Raw genomic sequence first — 11,846 nt, forward strand, 5'->3', positions numbered from 1 at the left:
TGAACAACTAAAATTATGGAATTTCAATTTCCTTCTAAAATGTGAGAAATTGAAATTATCTTCTTAGAGTCTTCTTCTGAGCTCATGGAACATCGATCGGGTGTGAGTAACACGTATAACTAGCACATCAATCATATCTTTTCTTTTTTTCATTCATTTTTTTTTCACTCATAATTTTAATTTTTTTTATCCAAATACAAAATTTTGAAAATAAAAGAATTTCAATCGAAATATTTAAAATTCTTAGAATTTAAAATTTCTCAGAATTTTAAATTCCCTCGTCCAAACATACTCTTAATGTTTTTCGTCAGGCACCACCACCAAATATTACATTTAGCGGCAATGCGTGATAGAAAAAATTTCTTTTTTAAAATTTTGGCAGTTTAGCAATATAAAAATAATTAATATATTTTAATTAAATTATTATTTTATATTTTCAATCACTTTTTAAAAACAAAAATTGCATATATTTCAAAACAAAATTACTTTCTAAAATAGTCCTTTTTATTAAAATTATAATTATTTTTTGGCACGATGACATATATATCTTCCAAAAGAAGTAATTTTGTTTGTGTGGAGAACTAAGGGTGACCAAAATTTGACAAATGTTGCTAGGTGCACCCAACATTTTTTGAAAATGGCAAAACTGCCCCTGCTAATTTCTCCCCTTACGGATCAAGTTGATCCGTAAGTTAATTTTTAAGACTTATAGATCAACTTGATCCGTAAAAAACTTATGGATCAAGTTGATCCGTAATTCTTAAAAATATACTTACGGACCAACTTGATCCGTAAGGAGTATTTATGTCTTTTCGTGGTTAGTGCTGGGTGCACTAGCAATAATGCTGGGTGCACCTAGCAGCACTCAAATTTGACTTGTCCTTTAATCCGACTCGGCCCAAGGCTAACCCACTAAAATGGTGATCATTAAAATTTTGACTTTCAATTCTAAAATGTTTAAATAACTAAGTAGAATTAAACATGGATTTTAATATTAAAATCGTGCATTGATATTCCGTTTCATAAAATTAATTTGAGAGTTGATAATTGGGAAGAAATATTTTCCTTGAACATTGTTGAGACCACTTGTCCAATAAACTTTTCTTGAACATTGTTGTTGGCAAGCTCCATGGAATGCTTCGGAGCTTGGTTTTTGACCGCGACCCCTTGTTCGTTAGTCGATTTTGACAAAAGTTATTCAAACTCAATGGGACGAAGTTGCGTATGAGCTCAACTTATCATCCTTAGTCCGATGGACAAAATAAGGTGTTGAGTCACATTGATAACTGCTAAATATGAGCTATTTTTTATATTAAAAATATATTGAAAATATCTTTAAAAATATTTATTTGGCAGTTATCTTTGGCTTAAATATTAAGATTTGATATTTTTCTTATTTATGACTTGCAGAGATGAAAAGGAGAGATTAAAAGAGAAAAAGATCGAGAAAACATCCAAAATATCAGAAAGTCTCGGGAAGATATGATTAAAAGCAAAACAAATCCAAAAGATATCAAAAATATCAAAAAGGAAGATTTCTAGCATCAGGCCCAAGTCCACTACAACAACTATAAAGAGGGAGTCAAGCCAAGCAGAACACCACTACAAAATCCCCTTTAAGGGAAATCATTTTCTCCCTTTCTTTCACCCATCTTATTCCATATGTTCTTATACCCCATCCATTGTAAAACCCTTAATGGTCATGAGAGGCTAAACCCCTAGTTAGGGCCTGACAGACCTAAAGTCAAAAGATGTATTGTACACTTCATATTTATCGATACAAACAGGTATTTTCTTTCCTATTATCCTTTCTTACTTTTAATTTAATGTATTATTCATCCTTACATAATCTTTGAGGGTTAGATGCTCGAGAGAGGGTAATCCTTGATAGAAAACAAGGAAGGTTTTGCATGCATATGTTTTAGGAATTAGTCACTCGAGAGAGGATAATTTCTAATATAACTAAAAGGAAGGGATATCTTGATAAAATCATTGCTAGACATAGAGTGATTGCATCATGCCCATGCATCAAACCAAACATCTAGAATTATAACTTCATGCATTTCACCTATTGAGTCTTGCAAAGACATTTGCGAGATAGATATGTGAGATAGGCTTGTCATCGTGAGATATTAGAGGCAAGTATTTTAACAGATGTGGGTAGGAAAAATTCACCAAATTGATAGAAAAAAAAAATCCTAAAATCATACATCCTAGGCAGATAAGATAGCTAGGTCCCAACATTATCAAAGTCTGATTTTAATTTATTTTTATCTTCTACTTTTCTTATCTTATCTTTTATCTTCTATTTTTTTATCTTTATCATATCTTAATTTAAATATTTTATCTTCTCTATCTTCTATTTTTATCTTTAAATATTTTATCTTTTCTTTTAAATCTTTATCTTATCAATTATATTTTTTATCTTTATTTTAAATTCTTTATCTATTACTTTTAAATTGGATTCGACACTCGGACTTTCGAGTACTTTACTACTTGTGACAAATTTGGTACACTTGCCAACGAGTTAACAAGTTTTTGGCACCGTTGTCGGGGACTTCGTTTTTTGTACTTGATTAATTGCATATTCCAATTTTAAAGAAATTAGTTTTCACTTTTTTTTACTTTCTTTTTTTATCTATTATTTTTTTAGTTGTTTTATTTTATTTTTCATTTTTTTTATTTATTCCTTCTTATTTTATTCTTTTCTTTTTTAAATAAAAAAATAAAAAAATATTTAAGTTTAATTTTTATTCTGTGATAACGTTCATGATAGTTGTCTCTTTTATGAACAGTGCACATTCCTTCTTTAAAGAATGCATCATGGCAAGCGATCGTCCACAGAGGATGACGCTAGAGGATTACTCTAGCCCTATTATACCTCAATACTTCACCAGCATAGCCAGACCACAGGTGCAAGCGGCCAACATCTCATATCCACGTTCCCTTATCCAACTGATTCAAGGGAATCTATTTCACGACCTACCAAGTGAAGATCCATATGCACATCTGGCCACATACATCGATATTTGCAACACGGTGAAGATAGCAGGAGTGCCTGAAGATGCCATCCACCTCAACTTATTTTGTTTCTCTTTGGCTGGTACAACAAAAATATGGCTTCGCTCGTATAAGGGGAATAGCCTATGGACATGGGATGAGGTGGTGGAGAAATTCTTGAAGAAGTACTTCCCAGAATCAAAGACCACTAAAGGGAAGATGGAAATTTCTTCATTCCATCAATTTCCCGACGAATCCCTCAGTGAGGTGCTCGACCGTTTCCACAGACTACTCAGGAAGATGCCTACACATGGTACAGTGAACCGGTGCAACTGAACATTTTCATAGATGGCCTGCGACCACAATCAAAGCAATTACTAGATGCATACGCAGGAGGGAAGATCAAGCTAAAGACACCGGAGGAGGCAATGGAACTCATAGAAAACATGGCGGCTAGTGATCATGCCATTCTTTGTGATTGCATATATGCACAAGAAGCCTTCTAGAACTCACCACTCAAGATGTAACCTTAACTCAGAACAAGCTGTTGTCCCGACAAATAGAAGCCCTAACAGAGACCCTTAGCATCTTTATCTTGAGTGGTGAGTTATGAGTTAAGGTTGCATTACCAATTCTTGAGTGTTCTTCAGCCACTCGAAGAAGAAACAACACATAGCAGAGAAGAAAATTTTTTCAGGACACGACAACATTACCAATTCTTGAAGAACCTCAATCATCTGAGTCATCTTCTAGTTTTCCAGAAACAAAAGAATCAGCAAAAGGTGTATCTGAAGCTGACAGAATGGCTGAAGATCAACCTAGAAGAGTTATCCTTGAAGACTACTCCAGTTCTACTGTGCCATAATTTTTTGCCTGTATATAATATACTTTAGATGACGAATCATCACACTAAAGTAAAACAATTAAAATTCAAGCTATAGATTCATCAATAAGAAAAATATTTGTTATTTATTTTTTTTAAAAAAATATCACATGTTAGCTAAAAAATATCACATGTCATTCTTTTTTTTTAATTTTTTAAAAAATAATTTTTACTTTATATGCCTTACTCTGTTTCGCCGCCTAGTCAATCATTATGTTCACCCGTTATGTATAAAAAAAATAAGTTGACCCATTTATTTTTTGGAACTGGGTAGCCAGTATACCCCCATTTTAGTTAAGATATATAAGTTTTTTCTATTCAAAATAAATGGTCAACAGTGCAAATGTACTCTTATATTTAGAATATATATACTTCAGCATGTTTTCTCTCTATCTCTTTTTCTTTTCTTAATGTGTATTTTATATATATACTACCTTGGTAACTACACAAAAAAATTATCCTTCAATCATCTCAAATTATAAACCTTCATTACCTATATTTGTATGTTTGATTTTTCTGTAACTATCTATTCCTTTTGATCTATCTTCTTTGATCAATATCTATTAAAATTTAATTTTGATATTTTAAAAAATATTGAAAAAATAAAAAATAATATTATATTATAATTTAAATTATTCATTACAAATTCAAAATATAATTTATATTTAAAAATAATTATTTATTAAAAAATTTAATTAGAATAAATTACTTGCTATTTTCTTAAAAGATGTGAATATCACATGTTTTTTTATTTGTTGACGGTTATGTCACATTTTCTCGCTTCCTTTTCCTTTTATAATTTATTAAGTGAGTTGATTTTGTAATAAAGTTGTTTTTGCTTTATATCTAAAATCCCCTTTTAAAAAAGAAAGGTACATGTATTTCTATTCTTACTCACTTTTGTTACTTGATTATATTTAGTTTCATTTTTTATGTTTTAGAAAATTTAATTTAGTCTTTTATTTTAATTTTGGGATGTAATTTTGATTTTTTTATTTTTACTAATTTGAAATATAAAATTTATCTCATTAAATTTACTTTCATAGAAATTATAGGAGACAATTGATGTTCAAATAAAAGAGGCTATAAACATAATGAACTCACATAAAAAAATATTATATGAACAACTAAAAAAAATTAATATTAGATATTTTAGTTTTTTTTACTCATTTAATTTTGACCCATATTCTTTTTTTTTTTAGTGGATCAACTCCCAACATAAACAATAAATCAAGATAAAGATCATCAAATAAAAAACACGTGATATTCACATCTTTTAAGAAAATAGCAAGTAATTTATTCTAATTAAATTTTTTAATAAATAATTATTTTTAAATATAAATTATATTTTGAATTTGTAATGAATAATTTAAATTATAATATAATATTATTTTTTATTTTTTCAATTTTTTTAAAAATATCAAAATTAAATTTTAATAGATATTGATCAAAGAAGATAGATCACAAGGAATAGATAGTTACAGAAAAATCAAACATACAAATATAGGTAATGAAGGTTTATAATTTGAGATAATTGAAGGATAATTTTTTTGTGTAGTTACCAAGGTAGTATATATATAAAATACACATTAAGAAAAGAAAAAGAGATAGAGAGAAAAGATGCCGAAGTATATATATTCTAAATATAAGAGTACATTTGCACTGTTGACCATTTATTTTGAATAGAAAAAACATATATATCTTAACTAAAATGGGGGTATACTGGCTACCCAGTTCCAAAAAATAAATGGGTCAACTTATTTTTTTTATACATAACGGGTGAACATAATGATTGGCTAGGCGGCGAAACAGAGTAGGGCATAAAGTAAAAATTATTTTTTTAAAATTAAAAAAAAGAATGACATGTGATATTTTTTTAGCTAACATGTGATATTTTTTTTAAAAAAAATAAATAACAAATATTTTTCTTATTGATGAATCTATAGCTTGAATTTTAATTGTTTTATCTTTACGTGTGATGATTCGTCATCTAAAGTATATTATATACTGGCAAAAAATTGCGGCACAGTAGAACTGAAGTAGTCTTCAAGGGTAACTCTTCTAGGTTGATCTTCAGCCATTCTGTCAGCTTCAGATACACCTTTTGCTGATTCTTTTGTTTCTAGAAAACTAGAATATGACTCAGATGATTGAGGTTCTTCAAGAATTGGTAATGTTGTCCTGTCCTGCAGAAATTTTCTTCTCTGCTATGTGTTGTTTCTTCTACAAGTGGCTTCAATTTCCAAATCCAATGGAACCAAATCACCTGCAGAAAGTTTGCCTCACATACACAGCACTAGCAAGAGCAACAGTTAACCAATCCAAGAGAAAAATAAATTATGAACTAACTAACTATTCACACAGACAATAAATCAAAGAATAAAGAATTAATGCTTACAAACTGAACCAGACTTCCCAAATAGAAAGAAGTTCCCCGGCAATAGCACCAAAATACTTGTTCGAGCCCTGTGCAACTGCGAAATTTATCGACAAGTGTACCGAGTCGTTCAAGTAATATAAAACGGTAAGAAACTGAGTATCGAACTCAGGGAACTTGTTTCATTCAGTGAAGTTTCATTCAGCAAGTGAACATTTGTAAAAAGCCATGAAATAGAAATAAACAAAAGATGTATACTGTAAATCTAAATTAACTACAAATTTCGCTATCAAAATAGAAGAGAAAAATATGATTAAAAACGTCATGTCCTTCTACTGAACACTTGATGTAATTAAAATATTTTTCTCTATTTAAGGTTATTTCAGTGTTCTATGCTAAGGAATAAAATACCAAATACCGATCCCTCACGTGAATGGACTAATTCTAATTAAACCTCGTTCTTGGATCCCTCGTCGAACTTAGCCTAATCGAACAACATTAAAATCACAACATATTAAAAACTAAAACCCTGCACTTTATGTCTAGCAATGCAGTTATCTAGCGTTGCTCTATCCAGTTCTAAGGATTAAAAATATTTTCCAATGCTAAAAATCCTAACTTTACACACAAATGGGTGATCAGACCAAAAACATGCAATAATTAAGTGCATATAGAAGCAATGAACACATAAAACAACTTTAAATAGATAGTTAAGAATTTACATCAAGTCTCAGCAGAATTTCCCAACACAGAAAGTTAGCCTTCCATCGCAAGGTAGCACCTTTCAGCTACAAGATGGGGGCTTTGGAAGAAAATTACAGATGACACAGTGGTGGGGATGTCTCCTCCACCTCTAGGAACCTAGAAATTACTCCTAAACCTAGAATCCTCTTGAAAGCTGAGATTTTTGGCTTTCTTGCTCTGTTTTGTGCCTCTCTGTTTCTCTCTCTATGCTCTCAATATCAACCCCCCCTTTTGATTTTGTTCAACTTCGGCCTTAAAAAGGGCTTTCTGTCCTCGAAGGCTTGCTTGGCGCCACTTTCGCGCTAAGCACGAGTAAGTGATTTCTGGCTTAGCGAGTTAGGCGCGCTGAGCACCAGAAGAGACAAACTACTCGCTGAGTGCGCTAATGGCGTGTTGAGCGCATGAATGCGTGGCAGATTCTCTTCTAGATTCTCCAAACTCGCTAAGGGTGCTAATGCCTTGCTTAGCAGATTAATCTCGCTAAGCGCACAAGTCTCGCTTAGCGAGACACCAGCTGCTAGCCTTCATAATTTGTCTCCTTTTTACCTGAAGCCGAAGTCGAAAAACACATTAGTTCACAATATTGGGCAAATCTACTGAGCAAAATTAAACTAAACCAAAAAATATGTACAAACCTAAAAAAAGAACCATAAATTGAGGAAAAGATATACATTTTATAAAACTTTCCTATACAAAAGTTAGTCGTAAATGACGACTAACATTTATGCATTTATATTATTTACCATGAATATTTGAATTAATACATACTTATAATTGAAGAAATAGTGAAATTGATAAATCCAAAAAATAGAGTAAAATAAATCATTAAGTTAAATTGAAAACAAATAAAAAATGTAAATTGTCAATGCCAAGAGTCAATAGTAATTTTGTGTTGCTAAGTCAGTAGTCAATATAGTCATTAGGAGACTGTCTCTGTTGGTCATCTGTTTGCTGGTCATCTGCCAAGTCCTGCTGTTTGTCTTAGTGGTGCTGCTATTGGTCTTGCTGGTGAGGTTGATGTTGTTGATGAATAATGTTTCGCGCCTCTAGAGGTAGGAACTGAAGGACTACTGAATGAAAAACATGCATCTCTTCTTTTGATTGACGTAGCTCCTCCCTCAGGCGGTTAATCTCTACAACATCTTCAACGCGACTAAAAGATCCTTGTGTATGCTGCATGAAGCTGTCATTTCCGCATTTGTAAGTATGAGTAAGGTCTTCAGTACCATAAAGGTGTCCCTTATGCTTTGGTCCGACAGCTGCAACCCAACACTGACTCCTAAGTCTTTGTTCTTCAGCAGGGTCTGAGGGAGTGAGTTGGGATTCACCAACACTTGATGCACCATCAAACCTAGCTTGAGATAGTCCAGACTCAAATTCTTCCTGTAATTCAAAAAAAATTATTATTCCATAAATATAATAAACATTTTAAAGAATTAAAAAAAATATGCAAGATAATGATCTCACATTTGTCCGTCTAGATCTATCATCTACAAACTGACCAGTAATCTTTCGTAAATGAGTTTGCTGAAAGACCGCATCTACATATACAGATCGACCAAGCTCCTTTGACTATTAAAAACATTAAAAATAAATATTAAGTGGTAAGTTAAACAAGTATAAACAACTATGTATTATAATTTTAATGTACATACCAAGCGAATGGCATGATCCTACAAGCTGATAAAACCACCTGTGTGCATACACCCACCCTTTTCAGATGCCCGATTTTTTTTGGCCTGTGCACACTTGGAATGATACTTAGGTGCATTCCAATGAGATAACAGATCATTCCAAACATGATCTCAAATCCAATATGGTATTTTATTTTCATTTCAGGCATCCCTAAACATCTCAGAAAGTCTATGAGAAGCTTTCGAGTTAAAAGCTTTTTTTATTTCAATCTCTTCCTCGGGTCTCCAGACCAATTTTCTCTAAAGTATAACAAAGTAATGAAATTGTACATAATTAGAAAAATATGAATTTTGAGGTTTAAGTTAAAATAAAAAAATAACATTATTATTCATTTCAACCTTTGAACTAATTCATTAACCTAGAATAATTTACCTTAAAACACTGAAAAAAAAGTTTGTGGTGATCTTTTGGAATCGCTCCCCATGTAGGCCAAGGCTGACCAAATTGTTGCCTAATGGACAAAGTGACAGCCTTTGCCGCAACCTTAGATGGATGAAACCTAAATATAAAAATAATTAATCAAAATAGTAAAATATCATGTGATGTATCATATATAATGATAATTATATAAATTTTGTAATACTTACTCTCCATTAATTAGCGTAACCATAGGATGATCATTAAGGGGGGGGGGGGGTCTTCCATCGCCAAATTTATAGCATCTTCATCCATGGGCATGTTGCCCATAGGCGGGGATAGGGAAGGAGTGGATATAGGTACTGGGGACGGTCCACGTGCATCAATGGAGGATGGAAATGGTGTGGATGCAGGTACCGAAGGTGGTCCACGTGAATTAACATGAGATGAAGATGGTCTACCTTCAGTTGGAGGTGAAGATGGTGTAGGTGCAACATCAGGAGGCTTAACTAGGATAGACACAGAAGACGGGGATGGGTAGATGACGTCAAACTATCTCAAGGTGCTAATAGTCTAACCATGTATAATCTTTTCTTCGCAGTTGTCCCTTTCCCACTGAAATCATGTGACGGGGGTCGAGGAGAGTCAGGGCCACCTGATGACATATCTATATATAGAAAAATAATATTATAACATAAATACTCTAATAAAATATTGGAATGGATGGAAATTAGATAGCTAATGAACTTCCATATGACAAGAAAAATAAAATACAATAAAAAAGTTTTGAAGTACTAGAAGAAAACAAACATATCACTAATAACAAACATTATAACTGACTAACAAATATTAACGCCTAATCCTCTTTATAATTGTAAACTTCAAAGTCATCTTCTAATTCCCCTTTATTGTCTTGTTCAATATTGTTTGATTCTCCATTCAAATTAGTTGTTTCTTCTTCATTTGTCAACAAATCAACTGGGTTCACTTCTTCAACACCACCTCTTAAATCTTGCAATCCAGAAATACTTTCAACTTCAATGACTTCATTGACATGTGACATTTCCTCAACTTGGTCAGGCACATCATCTTGTACATGATCGGATTCTATGTAGCCCTTTGGCTTCATTTTAATTGCTACACACCAACCACGTTTATCCCTTCTTGTTGCTGGATATGACACATAATACACTTGCCTTAGATTATGTGCATTGATGAATGGGTCAAACAAATTATAACTTTTTATCCATTCGAAGTTCCACTATGCCATACTTAGGATCTACCCTTGTTCCTCTACTCGTTGGATCAAACCAGTGACAATAAAATAATACTACTCGCTTAGGGTAGGTTGTAGTATTATACTCAAGCTCATATATGTGTTGAATGACCCCATAAAAATCATTTGTGGCTCCTTCTGTATGGCCCTTTACGTGAACCTCACTATTTATCATTTTCTTCCCTTCACTCCATGCTTGAGTATGGAATTTGTACCCACTGACAAAGTATGGGTGCCATTCTTTAACGTAACTCATGGGACCATACGACAAATCCTTTAAGTGTTGGTTTCGTACATTTGTAGGCTCATTTATAACCTACGAATATAAAGAGTATGAACAATTATATTATTTTCCCATAAAGTAGCAAAATAAAATATACAATAACATACTTACTTTTTGTTGGAACCAACTAGGAAAATCCGCATGTAGATTATGAGTAGAGGCATTTGACTGGGATTGCAAGAATAAACTGTTCAAATATAATGTTGCATACGTCAATTAGGGGGGATAATGTGAAGATACAACCATAATTATTGAATCCCAAATGGCATACATTGTGAAACTTACTCGAGGTATGGTTTAACTTCAACATAGTTAATCAACACATGAACATGGGTTGAGTCTTTCTCATCGTCAGTTAACCAGTGCATCAACTCTTTCCCAGAAGGATGACCTTGCTTGTCAAACACTGATAACATCGGTGGACGCCTTTCAGCTTCAATTGGAATTTGATTCCTAACACTACGCGGCGACAACATAAAGTTGTTGAAATAATGAGAACAAAAATAAGTTGTCTCACAATGTATGTAAGATGCACAAATTGATCCTTCCACCCAGGCCTTATTTTTCCATGCTCGTTTAGAATCTCCCATTAATCTACAAATTTTAAAGAAAACCAAGTCATCGTTCATGAGCATTAAAAAATGAAATTTAAAGAAAATACAATTACCATTTTAGTACCTTTCAAATGGATACATCCATCTATATTGGACTGGTCCACCAAGTCTTGCTTCATATGCCAGATGAATAGGCAAATGCTCCATTGAATCAAAAAACCCAGGGGAAAATATTCTCTCCAACTTGCATAGAATTAATGGAATATTTTGTTCCATTGTGTTCAAGTCATCATCTATCAAAGTTGTAGAACACAAGTCTTTAAAGAAATGACTTATTTCAATAAGTGGATTTAAGACATGTGGCAACAATGAGCTAAAAGAAATACGAAGTAAACACTCCATGAACACATGACAATGACTTTTCATCCCATGCATGGTTCCCTTATCAACATGGCACATCTGGCCAAGTTAGAAGAATAACCATCTGGCATTCATAGTTCTTTTATCCATTGAGAGACTAACTTTGTTTGGTGTGCAGTTAGAGTGTAATTTTCTTTTGGCTTTAATAACTTCCCATTAGTTTCCGACTTCAACTCCAAGTCTTTACGCCTATAATAAAAAGTTATGTCTATCCTAGCCTTGTCATTGTCTTTTGTCTTACCACTGACATTCATCAC

The sequence above is a fragment of the Glycine max genome, chromosome 9, assembly GCF_000004515.6.
Source record: "Glycine max cultivar Williams 82 chromosome 9, Glycine_max_v4.0, whole genome shotgun sequence".
Classification (NCBI taxonomy): Eukaryota; Viridiplantae; Streptophyta; class Magnoliopsida; order Fabales; family Fabaceae; genus Glycine; species Glycine max.